Raw genomic sequence first — 13,210 nt, 5'->3', positions numbered from 1 at the left:
ACCACCAAGTAACCAGTGGGCATTATAATGGAATCATGTCAGTCCATTATTCTGTCCATCAGAGTTTCATTGCAACTATCTCCTTTGACTCCCATTAAGGGAAATATTTTCAAATTTAGTATAGGGCATTGTATAGATTGGACTTACCTTGTAAGGCCTAAAAAAATTGGTGTTTCTGGTAACATTTCCTTCAAAGTTAGGGTCAGTAGGTAGGATTTTTTGGGGGTTTTTTATGGTTTTTTTTGTTTTTTGTTTTAAATTGATAGATTTGCAGGACATTGAAACCATCTGGTTATGCTGCCTCTTATTTATAACACAGCTGAATACTGAACTTGTTGTGTCCATGGTCGTGTTGTTTAATATTTTTTTATGAATTTTGAACCTCCACATCAAAGAGCAAGGCGGTTCTAGTAAAAAAATTGATGACAGAAAAGCTGAAAATCTCTAATTTTTTTGTAATTGATTTTTTGACACCATAGAAAAATTAGAGTTAGCAGGGAAAAAATAAGGTCGGTCAGGTTACCGAAAGACACGGAACTTTTTTTTAGGCCTAAGCAATTTTGATTGTTGTCAGAAATCAGCTTCTTGTTGGGTAGGATTGCCATATTAGGAGGTATACTAGTTTGACATCAGGTACAACTTCATGTTGCTCTTGGCTGATAAAATGGTTCCTCAGTGGTTGAACTTTAACATCAAAAACTAATAATCTGTTCATTACTATCAACCATCCTGGTCACATTCCAAACCCACGTGCTGTACCTATAGTGGATGGTTCATATACATCTAAATACATATAAATTACTCCCTATAAAACCAAGTAAGGTTACCATCCTTTCTATAATTGTTAACAGCTTCACATCGTAGAACCAGGTGCCATATATAATATCGTTAACTACTGCAGTATTATCCTTAATTGGATTGTATCGCTCTCACTAATTATGGGGCTGATAGTCTTATAATAGCAACTGAGCTGTTTTAAGCCAGGACAAATTGGTCATCGATTTTTTTTCTTCCAATGTATTGCTATTGATTTCGCCTCCGGTCAATAATCATACATGTTTGGTAATAGGAAAATTACGGTTTTCACTCCATCATTAGTTTTATAACCAGACAGCTTACATCTGTCGGTGCCGTAGAGTAATCGGTTGCAGAAACCATAAACTGATTTTATTTCTGCTTGATTTACTGAATTTTTAGCCTAGTGTTGACGTGAACGGAAGGCTTTAGGGAAATATTCATGTTTATTGTTTCTTCAGGTGAGTTAGTGCTGCGTTGTCTTTATGTTTGTTAAGTTAATTGCTTATCAAGATTTAAGACTTAAGTGTTATTAGTTTCATTGATTCAGAATGGAAATTTTTATTTCAATTTCTGACTGTTTATTTTCCAAACATGGAAATTTAAAAAATATAAGTATTGAAGTTACATTGTATTTTTTCTTTGTTTTTAATAGCTTGAATCAGTGTTGTTTTAAGTGAACATTTAAGTAAATATTTAATGCCTGTATATGCATTTAAAAGCATTGTAAAATTTATACATGCATAATTTTTTTTTACTATAAATGAAAGTATAGCAATTTGAGAGAATATTTTAATAACTGATCAATAACCTATTCAAGATATTTAAATAACTGTCTTTGTAAGAATCATGCAAAATCTGAAAAATGTGATGCACCCCAAAAAAGGCTCCATATTTTTATTTTTGTAATTAAGTTGTTTTATGGGTCTATACTATGAAATGTGTAATTATTCATTCAAATCTGCCTGCTCTTTGGAGATAATCAACATTGAAAATACAGTAGATTCTATTGTATTTGAGCACCATTTACAGAGTTATCTCCCTTAATTTAGAAATCTACAGTGTATTCTATATAATTTTTATCTCTAAAGAGCACAGGTTATATGAAAAACCACATTAATTTCTGTTTACTATGACATTTCAAACAAAATATCAAAAATAAAAATATGTAGGCTTTTTACCCATGAATCACATTCTGCATGATCCTTAGCTGGAGTGCTGCTTAACAAGGCAAATTTCAGCATACTTCAACATTTGAATACAAACTGTGAGCAATATTTGCAAAAAAAACAATGTTCAAAAGTGAACACCCTTGAAATCAAATTACTGAGAAAAATCATGCAAATTTTTCAATGTGGAAATAATCAGCTGCCGATAAGTGATAATTTACGTCATTACAATTTGCTGACAATGCCACTGTATAATAGGGCTGTTGTCGCTAATAACGGGATAATGATGACAGTAATACAGAATCAATGAAAACTTCGTGTTATTATGTCATGAACAATTAATTAGATTGGTCATTAATTAGTTTGAATTCATTGGCTTTTCAAAGCTTGTCTAATTAATTAATAATGATGTTAGCATTTCTGTGGTATATGGATAGGGAATTTAAATTATACCTGGAAGCAGTATGTTGTTTCCAGTTTACGTTAGCTATATTTCAGCAGAATAAATCTAAGCTATTATTGGTTTTTTTATTGTCTCGAATACCATTGCTGGTCTGTCATGACTGACCCTTACCAGGATTCTGATAGTAGATCTGTTAGCTGTTGATGGTAGCAGGGCCAAGCCTTAGGGATACCTTTCTGAAAAACTTGATCTGAGTATATGTCCTACAAGCAGTGGGCTACTCTTTTAGTGCTCTGTTTTCTTCTCTAACCCTCTTGGAGGTACCCCAACTGAAGAGTGATAAATGGCAAATGGTTACTATTTATATGCAATTTTTACATCCCTGCTAAATAAATCAGCAGTGGGGGGACATGAGGGGGATAATATACCGCTAGTGTTTCTCATATCATTTTGTTTGTCTGTCTGTTGTCATATTTATGGTTTTCAGGTGATTCAAGAACCCCTTCAGTAAATCAGGTCAGTTATTTGACTAAATGCTGGTTAATATTGCATATTCAACTTTTCATGAAATTTGGCCCTTCTTGAGTAAATACTGCTATGATAAAAAATCTGCAAAGTATTGTCCATGATCCACTTGGCAGAACAGCATCACCTCTGGTTTTTCCTATGTATGAATTGGAGCTAAAATAAAACATTTCCCAATTTGAAATTTTCCCAAAATGTTCCTTAAAATTCCCCAAATCCTGCTATTGTGTTCAGTATAAAATATCTAATAAAGGCTGACCAAGTAAGTTGAAAATTTGTACTGAAAATTATAGATTGAAAATGGCTCATTTATATATAAGTAATTAATGTATAATGTAAATTGATCCTAATGGACATATACTTCTGGCCAGCTAATAATTATCAATCATTGAAAATAAAGTCAATGCTATTACCATGTATTGTAAATGCATGGCAATATAACTAGATATGTATACTGTATAGTCAATAACTTTAAAACCGCAATTCTAAAACCGCAGAATTCAATCAATGTTAAAAAACAATATGTAACTGGAAACCATTTGCAATTCCCAGTCGGATATTTCATGGAAAGTCAACATGGCAAATGAAAGGAGCATTGGAATAACTGAACCTGATTGTTCCTTAGGTTCCTTTCCATACACTGTATTGATCTATCTGGTTCAGTGTGTCATATGTCATAATGTGTTTTCACGTCTGTTTCTCGCTTTTAAAATTTGATATGATCCTATTGTTGTGGGTTTATGATCTATAGGTATTGTTAATGTGGAAAAATCATCATTGCGATATTTTGTGACAGTTTTAATGTATGTTAGTTTATCAGTGTGAAATGGTTCCGTTAATTGAAATGACAGGAAACAAATCAGAGATTTGTGTTTAATTTATTGAATTAGGCTCCATTTATGCTTTCTCATCAACGTTTGTGGCTTATGGTTTTAGTGATGATTTGAGGTTTATAGCATATCAAGGTAAGCTCTTGCAGCTATTTTGGTGACAATATTTCATCATATTGGGTAATTAGAAAATCTGGACACTGTTTTCTAACTAATTTTGTCTTTCTTTTGATAGTATAAAGGTTTCATAACTCATCTCATGAATCCAGTGGTTTTTGAGCGATGATTATTAATTGTCAATTTTTGTTGCTTTACAAAAGAAATTGTTATAGATTTCTAGTATCAGTCCTACAATGTAATTCTAGATCAACTCTTACAAGTTAGAATCTGACATTTTCTTTTCGATTTTCTTCTTTTCTCATACACATACCAGTATATGTGTTTTGTTTTGAATTTGTAATGGGTAAAAAGTCAACAATTTTTGTATGTTTTTTTTTTTCTTTTTGTGCACATTATTAATTTTGAAAGTGTGCAACTGTTTCTTCAAGATAATGGACGAAAGCAAGAGCTTACTTTTAGGAAAAAAAAGTGGCTTAAAACTTTTACCTACATTGGAAGATTATATGTAATTTTTCTAATGCAGTCAGTATAATTTCACTTTTTAACCTTTGATCTTAAAGATGCTCTTCCGTGGAAACGCAGGTCACCTGATGAAAATTCTGTTTCCAGATTGGCCAAATACTGATAACTTCGTGGTGTTTGAAAAAGGAAATTGAAATTGCGTGCCATGTGTTATTTCCTGATAAAAATTATAAGTAAAAAGAAGAAATTTTACTGCATTTACCATCTTTTTTTACAGATAGTACTTGTTTTTAAGTCTTTCTCCTTTTGATTTTCTTTGTTGTATATTGTATGAGTAAATTCCCATATTTTGACACCTCTGGTTTCTTACTTTTACTATCTGTTGTGTTTTGTCATAAAACTACAATATGATATAGCAATGATTGCTTTGGCAGGCCACACCAAATTGAATTACTTGGTTTATTTGCCCTCCCTAATGTCACTTCTTGGGTGCCTCATTAAACATAAACAAAATTGTAGGGCCATATTAATTCAACAAAAAATTATAAGGCACCATCATATTTTTTTTTCTTTCTATGAATAATGTGGAAAGCTTTCTCTTCGTACTCTGGGGGTAATGAAATGGTAAAAAGAAAGGCCTCCCTCCCTCATTGATTTTCATCATTTACAACCACGAAATTATTAAATTATTAAATTAAATTTTGAGGGGCCTTAACATGTGATAAAATTGAATGCTGCTGAAAAATCATTGATTTTGTGTTAAAGTGATATGAATATCTCTCTTACACTGTTTATTTGTTTCAGTAGAATTTAATGGAATCAAATCCTTTTATTTAAGTATGTCAGAGCACTTTCTGACTCTCATCCTATATTGTAGTTTATCCCCCATAACATTAATCTGTGGCATCAAATCGACTTTTAAAATCCAGTTTAAATATCGAAGGTTACATATAATGTCAAAGGCTTAGAACCAAGATCAATAATAGTAACACCTAAGTTGTGATGGTATGTTGGAACCTTGGTCTGTTTTTATATCGGGGATAACTCTAATGGCTTAAATTGTATTGACTTTTTCCTTTTATCTTTTCTTTGTTTTTGAGTGTTTGATTTCAATTTGTAGTGTTTTTATGTCATGGTAAGCATTTTTGTTTTAAATTTATTCAACTTCTATGATGTAGAATTTGATAAAAATTATATATGCATTGTCCTCAAACAAAATTTGGGTATATGCTGTATATATCTGTATTTTTGCAAATTCAGAAAAAATGTTGTTTTTACTATTTTAGATTAAGGTTAAATACGCTGGTCAATTGTTACATTTCACCATAACTGTTCTTTTTTTCTGTTATGAACCAAGAATAGGTCACATCATCATAAAACTTGGAATAAATGCATACATAAATCAGTGTTATGCACTTTTGAAATTTTATGTACTTTTGTGATCAAATTTTTAGAGCCATGCTTATGTAAATTTAAGAAACAAATCTGATCTTTTTTCATCAAAACTTCTCTTGTGGAATGTATGAGAGCATGTTGAAGATATGGTGGTAATTTACTGGGTTTAGAGTCAGAATAATTGATGTGCAGAACAATGCTTACTTGGGATAAGATCTTTCAAAAGATGCTTAGTCTGTCATGACTCAGGCTTGTAGTCAGAATCTTTTCAGTTTGCTTCGGAGTAAGGTTGCTGGGACCAAACGTTTATTGATTTGAACTGTGTTTGATTTATTTTAAATGTGTTTTTAACTAATTTTAAGGCTTTTATTTGGTGGGGGGGAGGGTGTTAACACCCTGAACCCTTATGGCAACAGGCTTGTGACTAGTGCAAAGTTGGCAGCCCACCCGATCGACCTGATAACAAAAATCTTATAGTTGGTAATTTTCATGGGATGCTAATTTTGGCATATTTTAGCGTTTTTTTTGTAAAAATACCAAAATGAATTCTGTGAAATATTTACTCTAGGCTAAAGTGCTTTGTGCACCACTAAGCATCTGCCAAAATAAGATTAACCAAAATGTTTCATATACCTTTTTGCCTAAAAATCACAAAATTTTGCACCAGCTAAAATAACTTACCATAGGTTACATTGTTTCATGTTTTTAATGCCTTTTATTTATTTGTTACCAGAGTACATGTAACTATAAATCAAACAGTTAATCAGAAATATGTTCTCTGCTGTATGCTCAAGTAATTATATCATCAACATCGTCAATTCAAATAGGTTAAAATTTTATGCATTACATTGGATAGGATAAAGATCAATTTGTGTTACTCTTCATACTTGAAAAAAATCACCAATAGAAATTTCTTCCATTCAAAGATTTTCTGAAGAGATTATAATTGCAATCAATCCAATACTAATTGAAGGTCTTGAGTTGTCCATATCCGTTACAATATTGTAATTGATGTATTGAAATGGATGTCTGACTTTGATGTCAGTTTCCGAATTCCAAGGTCAAAGAAGGAGATCCTGAATATATGAAGTTCAAAGGTCATAAATGACAGAAATTTCAATGGAAAAAAGTTGTGAAAAACAGAAATTCAGGGTTTGAGTTATTGGTTGAAATGGGACATTGAGTTCTTAGGTCTAACTGTAGGATTGGAAAATTTGTTTCTCAAAATGTGGAAGTAGAAATGAAAATTTTAATATCAATGAGAAAAAAATTGAATTCTCCTGAAAATGAATAATGTACTGTAAATCATATTTCAACAGGGGAAATGATGTAATAAGATTTCCAACTGCTCAGAAAGGAATCTGTAGTCGATTTTAAAAATCTCGTAAGTGTAAAATTAGCCGTAAATGTTGACATCAAAATACTGTGATATATTGTGACATCAAAGCTTAAGACTAATTTTACACTTAACATCTTTTGTGAAAAGGACTGTTGAACTCAATAATAAATTATTAGAAAATCAAAGTTTGTAAGCTAAAGAAAGAAAAGTTAAACTTCTAGTGTTAGAAAATGATAAACTTTAAATATATCAATTTTCACAGAATACCAATTTTGGTGCTGGACAGAAAACCATTAAAAATTATATCATTGAAATTGATTTTCAACATATATCAGCAAGCTTTTTTGAAACAGCGAAAATTGATTCCAGCAAATTTGCTCGTTTTACAGAATTCCCAGATACTAGCAGCCATGAAAATTAAATCCTTTTCAGTACTTTTTCAATGTGTAAAAAAATATGCATGATTCTGGTTTCAGTTTACAATTAAATTAAGAAATACATGTACTCTTATGGTTTATATGTCTTAAAATCTGATTATCATTTGATAATTTCCCTAACTTTTCCCTTAAGATTTGAATAGATTACTTATCTCTGTTCAAATTTAATGAACTTTCTGTCAAACCTGATTATGGCATGAAATCTATTTATTTCTAGAAGGAGAAAGTTAATTTAATTTTTTTCTAAATCATTTTGCTGAATATGCTTTGTTCTTTCTATAGTTTTTTCCTTTGAATAGTGCAAACTGATTCTTATAAGCTTTTGACGGAAACAGATGACATCAGATGAACGTTTGTAGGACCATTTATCTCATGGTAATTTTATCGTTACATGCAAATAAAATGAGCAGCTCAAACACGAAAGGAAACATTTTGTTCGATGACTTTTCTATCGATTATTTTTATCGCCATAGGTCACATCAGTCTTATCTAAATTCTTGTAACAACTTTCTTTGAAAATCTCAACTGAGATTTATACAGCAATAGATTTTTCTGTGAATATGACAAGGATGCTGATATAGTCTTGTTTATGCGGACACAGCAACGAAGATATTGAATTCTGTAATTTTGTATTCTATTAAAGAAACGGCAGCTCTATTTTCTGTCTAAATGGATATTTGTCATTTCCTTTGGCAGAGGATGTAAATTTAATATTTTTACAAGATGATTGGGTCGTAATTTTTTAGTACCATGTTGCTTTTCAAGGCTTAAGCTCAATTTTTCATTTGACAATGGGAGTGTGAAGCTTGTAAACTCTGGTTGGATTTTAAGTTTTCACTTTTTTGTGAGGTTAGTGTCAGATTTTCTGGAAAAAGCCTTTTACAGTGATATGTATGTAACTTGGAAAAGTTACTTGGTTGTTGGCATGCTTCTTATAGCTATCGAGAGCTCTAATTGTAACTGCAGCATTACACATAACTAGTTCGGGTGTATTGGCAGTCATATTCTAGCCAATTAAATTCCATTATGTTTGTTCATAACCAATCAAACATTTATTGAAATCTGACTATGTAGCAAGAGAAACCGTGGATTATTCAGTGTTTTAGCATTGAGAAGCAATCATGTTTATATTTTAACATCAGGAAGGAATCATGTTCATTAATAAACTTGAGGAAGGAATCATGTTTACATTTTAATTTCAGGGAGGAATCATGTTTACATTTTAAAATCAGGAATGAATCATGTTTATGTTTTAACACCAGTAAGGAATAATGTTTATTTTTTAACATCAAGTGGTAATCATGTTTATGTTTTGAATCGATGGAATTAAGTGGATTTGGTAGAGTTTCACAACCATGGATATGAACCCCTGGAACATTTTTAGGGTATTAGTATTTTTCTTTTCATTTTTAAATGACAGTACAGTGAAACCTGTCTAAACTAAATCTAAAAGCCTCTCCAGACCAGACACTTTTAAATGTTAATCTATATTAATTTAAGAGTATTTTTAACTTGGTAAACCAAACATCTGTATTCACCAAACCAAAAGAGGTTTGATTCAGACAGGTGTCTTTGTATGTCTTGCAAAAATCTTGTAATGTAGTTTTTAAAATTGTGTTTGCATATTGAATTGGGGTATATATTGAGAGGGGTACTTGTCCTTCTTTCTGTCTGTACTTCTATCTTTTGATCTGTTATGCAGAAGGGTACCCATCTTTTATCCATTACTCTTCTTACACCACTAAATGGAACTTAATGAAACATTCATAAAATTTCTATTTCATATTTTTATTGTGTGTCACCTCCTATTTTAGATTTTGATCCAAATCAGTATAAAGATCAAAAGGTGATTGCTATAAAACAAGGGAGATTTATTTGCTATCAAGTTAATGAACATTGCTGACAGTTTTTCTATTTTTTTTGTTAACTGTCCTTTTGGTGTTTCTGTTGTTGTGTCCTGGGACTTCCCTTCACTTGATTTTCCTGTTATTGTTGTATTTTGGGACTTCCCCTTATTTGGATTTCTTGTTTTATTGTGTGTCCCAGCACTTCCCCTTATTTGGTGTTCCTGTTGTTGTTGTGTCCTAGGACTTCCTTTATTTTGATGTTCATGTTGTTGTTGTCCTGGGACTTCCTTTATTTTGATGTTCATGTTGTTGTTGTCCTGGGACTTCCCTTCACTTGATTTTCCTGTTATTGTTGTATTTTGGGACTTCCCCTTTTTTGGTTTTCCTGTTGTATTTTGTCTCCTGGGACTTCCCCTTATTTGGTGTTCCTGTTGTTGTTATGTCCTTGGACTTCCCCTCATTTGGTGTTCCTGTTGTTGTTATGTCCTTGGACTTCCCCTCATTTGGTGTTCCTGTTGTTGTTGTGTCCCGGGACTTCCCCTTATTTGGTGATGTTGTTATCCTGGGACTTCCCCTTATTTGGTTGTTGTTGTTGTCCTCTGACTTCCCCTTATTTGGTGTTACAGTTGTTGTTGTCCTGGGACTTCCCGTCATTTGGTGTTCCTGCTGTTTTTGTGTCCTGGGACTTCCCCTCATTTGTTGTTCCTGTTGTTGTTATGTCAACATGGGACTTCCTCTATTGCTTATTCTTGTAGTTTATATGAATTTCAGCAGCAAAAATTAAATATGTGTAGGATCAATCTTTTCAATTTTATACTGTACTTGCTTTGTAATTATTTTTGCAGTGTATTAATTTTAATGAATTTTATAAACAGTTTTTTATTGCTAAAATTAAGTACCTGGTATATTCATATTAAGCCTTTAGCATATGGTAACCTTTATCAACAAAACAGGAACATAAATTCTCACAAAAATGTTTGAAAACTACCAATTGTAAAAATAAGTAAAGTAACTCAAAATTTAAAAAACAACGATAAAGCCATAAACCTAACATAAAGACAATAAAACATAACACCAGACGCATGAAAGATAACTATGACCTTTACAAATCCTCTTCAATTGTTAGATATATATAGTATCATCAATACACATTGTGATTGTAGAAATTTACAGCTCAGAGCAAGGTCTTCCTAATCAGGATATTATTTCTTGTTTATTTGTCTTGAATGCTAGATTTATTTCTATGTATTGGATTTGATTGACATGATGCAGGAAGATTCAAGAAGAACGTTTGTTGATATTGGTTAATGCTCTGTATATTATATTTAGGTATATGTGGAAAGAGGAAGTGGAAATGTTCATTGTTAAATTACAGTACCTTAACCGATCCGTGTAACAAAAATTGTGACTGGTCATTGGTCACCGATCAGTTTCCGGTCAGTCATTTATCCGTCAAACCGATCCATTAAACAGGTGATCGCATCATGTGACCACAGAGTGGTCACTGTATTTTACAGATTTATTGTTTTCATTGTCAATTTCACACATATTTACATAATGCAATAGATTAATACATCAATGTATACTTTAATTTTACCTTTTTTTTTATTTCAAACAGATCTTGCGTCATTTTACATAACAAAACTATGATCAGATCGGTCACCGGTCACCAGTCATCAGTCATCGATCCGTCAGCAATCAATCTGTCAACGGTCATCAAATCGTTGTGTGGATTGGTTCAAGGACTGTAGTTATTTCATGTTCTTTGTTGTGTGTGTGTCTGTTTTTCATGTCTAGTCTTTAATCCTTAAATAGAACATATTCTTTTGATTTCTGATCAAATCTTGATTCCCTTGGTTACTCTTTTCTTGGTTGTAGGGTTAAGGTGCTGCACAATGTTTGAGATGGTATCTGTTTGGTCAAGGTCATACATTCATGTCAAGGGCGCTGAAGTAACTCTTTGAAACAATTAAATTGTCATAACTTTTGAATAGACTATCAGACAGTTGTAAAGCTGAGCTCTGAAAATGTAGAGTTACCATAATATTACTGGTTTATTGGATTCCAAATGACTATCTCATCATAAGTAAATTTGAATTGAAGAATGTTGATATTCCCACATAATGAGTGGGTTGTACATTGGAATCACCTTGTCTTTCTTTCTGTTTGTCAAATTTTTTGTCACAAAAATCTTTGTTCCCACTGGACTTATTTACCTTAAATTTGGTATCGGGCTTAATGTAGATGGGCATATGCTTTAAATGGATTTAGTTGCGATCAAATATCAACTTCCTGTACAGTAAAGGGTATACCTAGCGCAGCAACGTGTGCAACTCCATATTTGGTAATGAATTTTGTCACTTGACAAAAGTCACAAACATTTGTACATAATTTATTAAATCGCTTTCTCAGCTGAGCACAAATATTTTTTACCAATTAGTCTTCTAAACTTGTCTTTATACAACTCCCTTCAATTTAAATCAAGCACCTGATCAATTGTAACTGGGTTAATTAAGACTTAAATTATCCCACATATTATGTGGGTAGACAGATCTCATCCATTACATGGTAGACTTTGCTATACTTCATTGCAGTGCCATTGGGTCAAGTGTCACTGATCTTAGGCCAACTGTAACAAATTGTTGATGTTGCCCTACTAGCAATTTTGGTTTGTTAAATTTTTCATTCTTCTCTCAATAAAGAGCCAGAAAACAATCTTGTTTTGAAAGATATAGAATTGGAAATAGATTGAAAAAGAACCCAGTCTGAAAACTCAAAGGGGAAAATTATTCAAGAACACTTTAATGAATTTTACTTAATTTTTGTTATGATGTAAATCTTTATGTATACGAAATCTGAGGATAGGTTTTCTTCAATTTCTGAAGTTTGGTTTTAGAGATAATTTGGACTTCAAACACTGATACAAGGGGAACAAATATATCATATGCTTTTGTGCAAAATTTGATTATGCCACTGCTTTGTAGGATGTTCAATTATCCATTCACATTTTTTTCGTTAAATTTTTCTCTATAACCCCTTAACACAGTCTCTTGATGTTTTGAAAGATTAACTTCGATTTGTATACCATATGAGTTTATGTGTTGACCATTTGTTTATATTTTGACTGTTTGTTTATATTTTGACCTCATTTGGTGTTCCTATTGTTGTCCAGGGACTTCCCCCCCTACTCATTTGGTGTTCCTGATGTTGTCCTCAGGTTGGGTGTAGGGAGAATCGTTATGCCATTTATTTTAGGGACTTCCCTTTTTGACTATTCATTTTGAATATTTCATGGAATTTATAAATTTGGTAACTTCATTGAGCAGGCTTTGCTTATAGTATTTTTTAAAGTAACTTCAGACTAAATGGTACAAGAGCAGAACAGTATGACATCAAGAAAATTGATTGAGAGACTACTTGTAGTATTCTATTATACATTCTGCAATAACCAATGTTTACCCATAAAACAATTTAGCCACAAGTCCAACAAATAATTAACAGTAACGAACAGTTAATCGGAAATATTTATCATCATTTACGACTTCATAATTGAAGGGAGTAGGAAGCTATGAGTGGGTTGAGTTGATTGGATCCAAGCACACGACAATAGAATGTAATGGAAATCATATTTCAACTTTTCATCATTTCATGAAGGTATTAACCACATCATATTGTGACGTAGAACGTGGTTTATATTGCTATTTGTGGAGCGCCACAGGCTCTATTATTCCTCTATGACTTTTTCAAGATCACTGTTACTTACAATAGATTTTTGTGAGTGAGTGGTTTACTTAATGCTCTTTTGAGTTCTGTCCCTGCTTATTTACATTGTAGGGTGTGCTTGAATGCTTAATATAAGGTGTGTTTGTTTCCTTTAAATCTATTATT

The 13,210-nt window shown here is 32.1% G+C and overlaps 1 protein-coding gene across 22 annotated transcripts in view; it reads left to right on the top strand.

The window, feature by feature from the left end:
* The window catches only part of LOC148606992 (RIMS-binding protein 2-like), a 138,563-nt gene that overhangs the window by 51,961 nt on the left and 73,392 nt on the right, over positions 1–13,210 (top strand). The gene's annotated exons all lie outside the window — the stretch shown is intronic.

The sequence above is a fragment of the Perna viridis genome, chromosome 9, assembly GCF_037379345.1.
Source record: "Perna viridis isolate PV_CMFRI_1.1 ecotype Kerala chromosome 9, ASM3737934v1, whole genome shotgun sequence".
Lineage (NCBI taxonomy): Eukaryota > Metazoa > Mollusca > Bivalvia > Mytilida > Mytilidae > Perna > Perna viridis.
The sequence above is the reverse complement of the archived record's forward strand: the minus strand, read 5'-3'. Positions and strand labels throughout refer to the sequence as shown.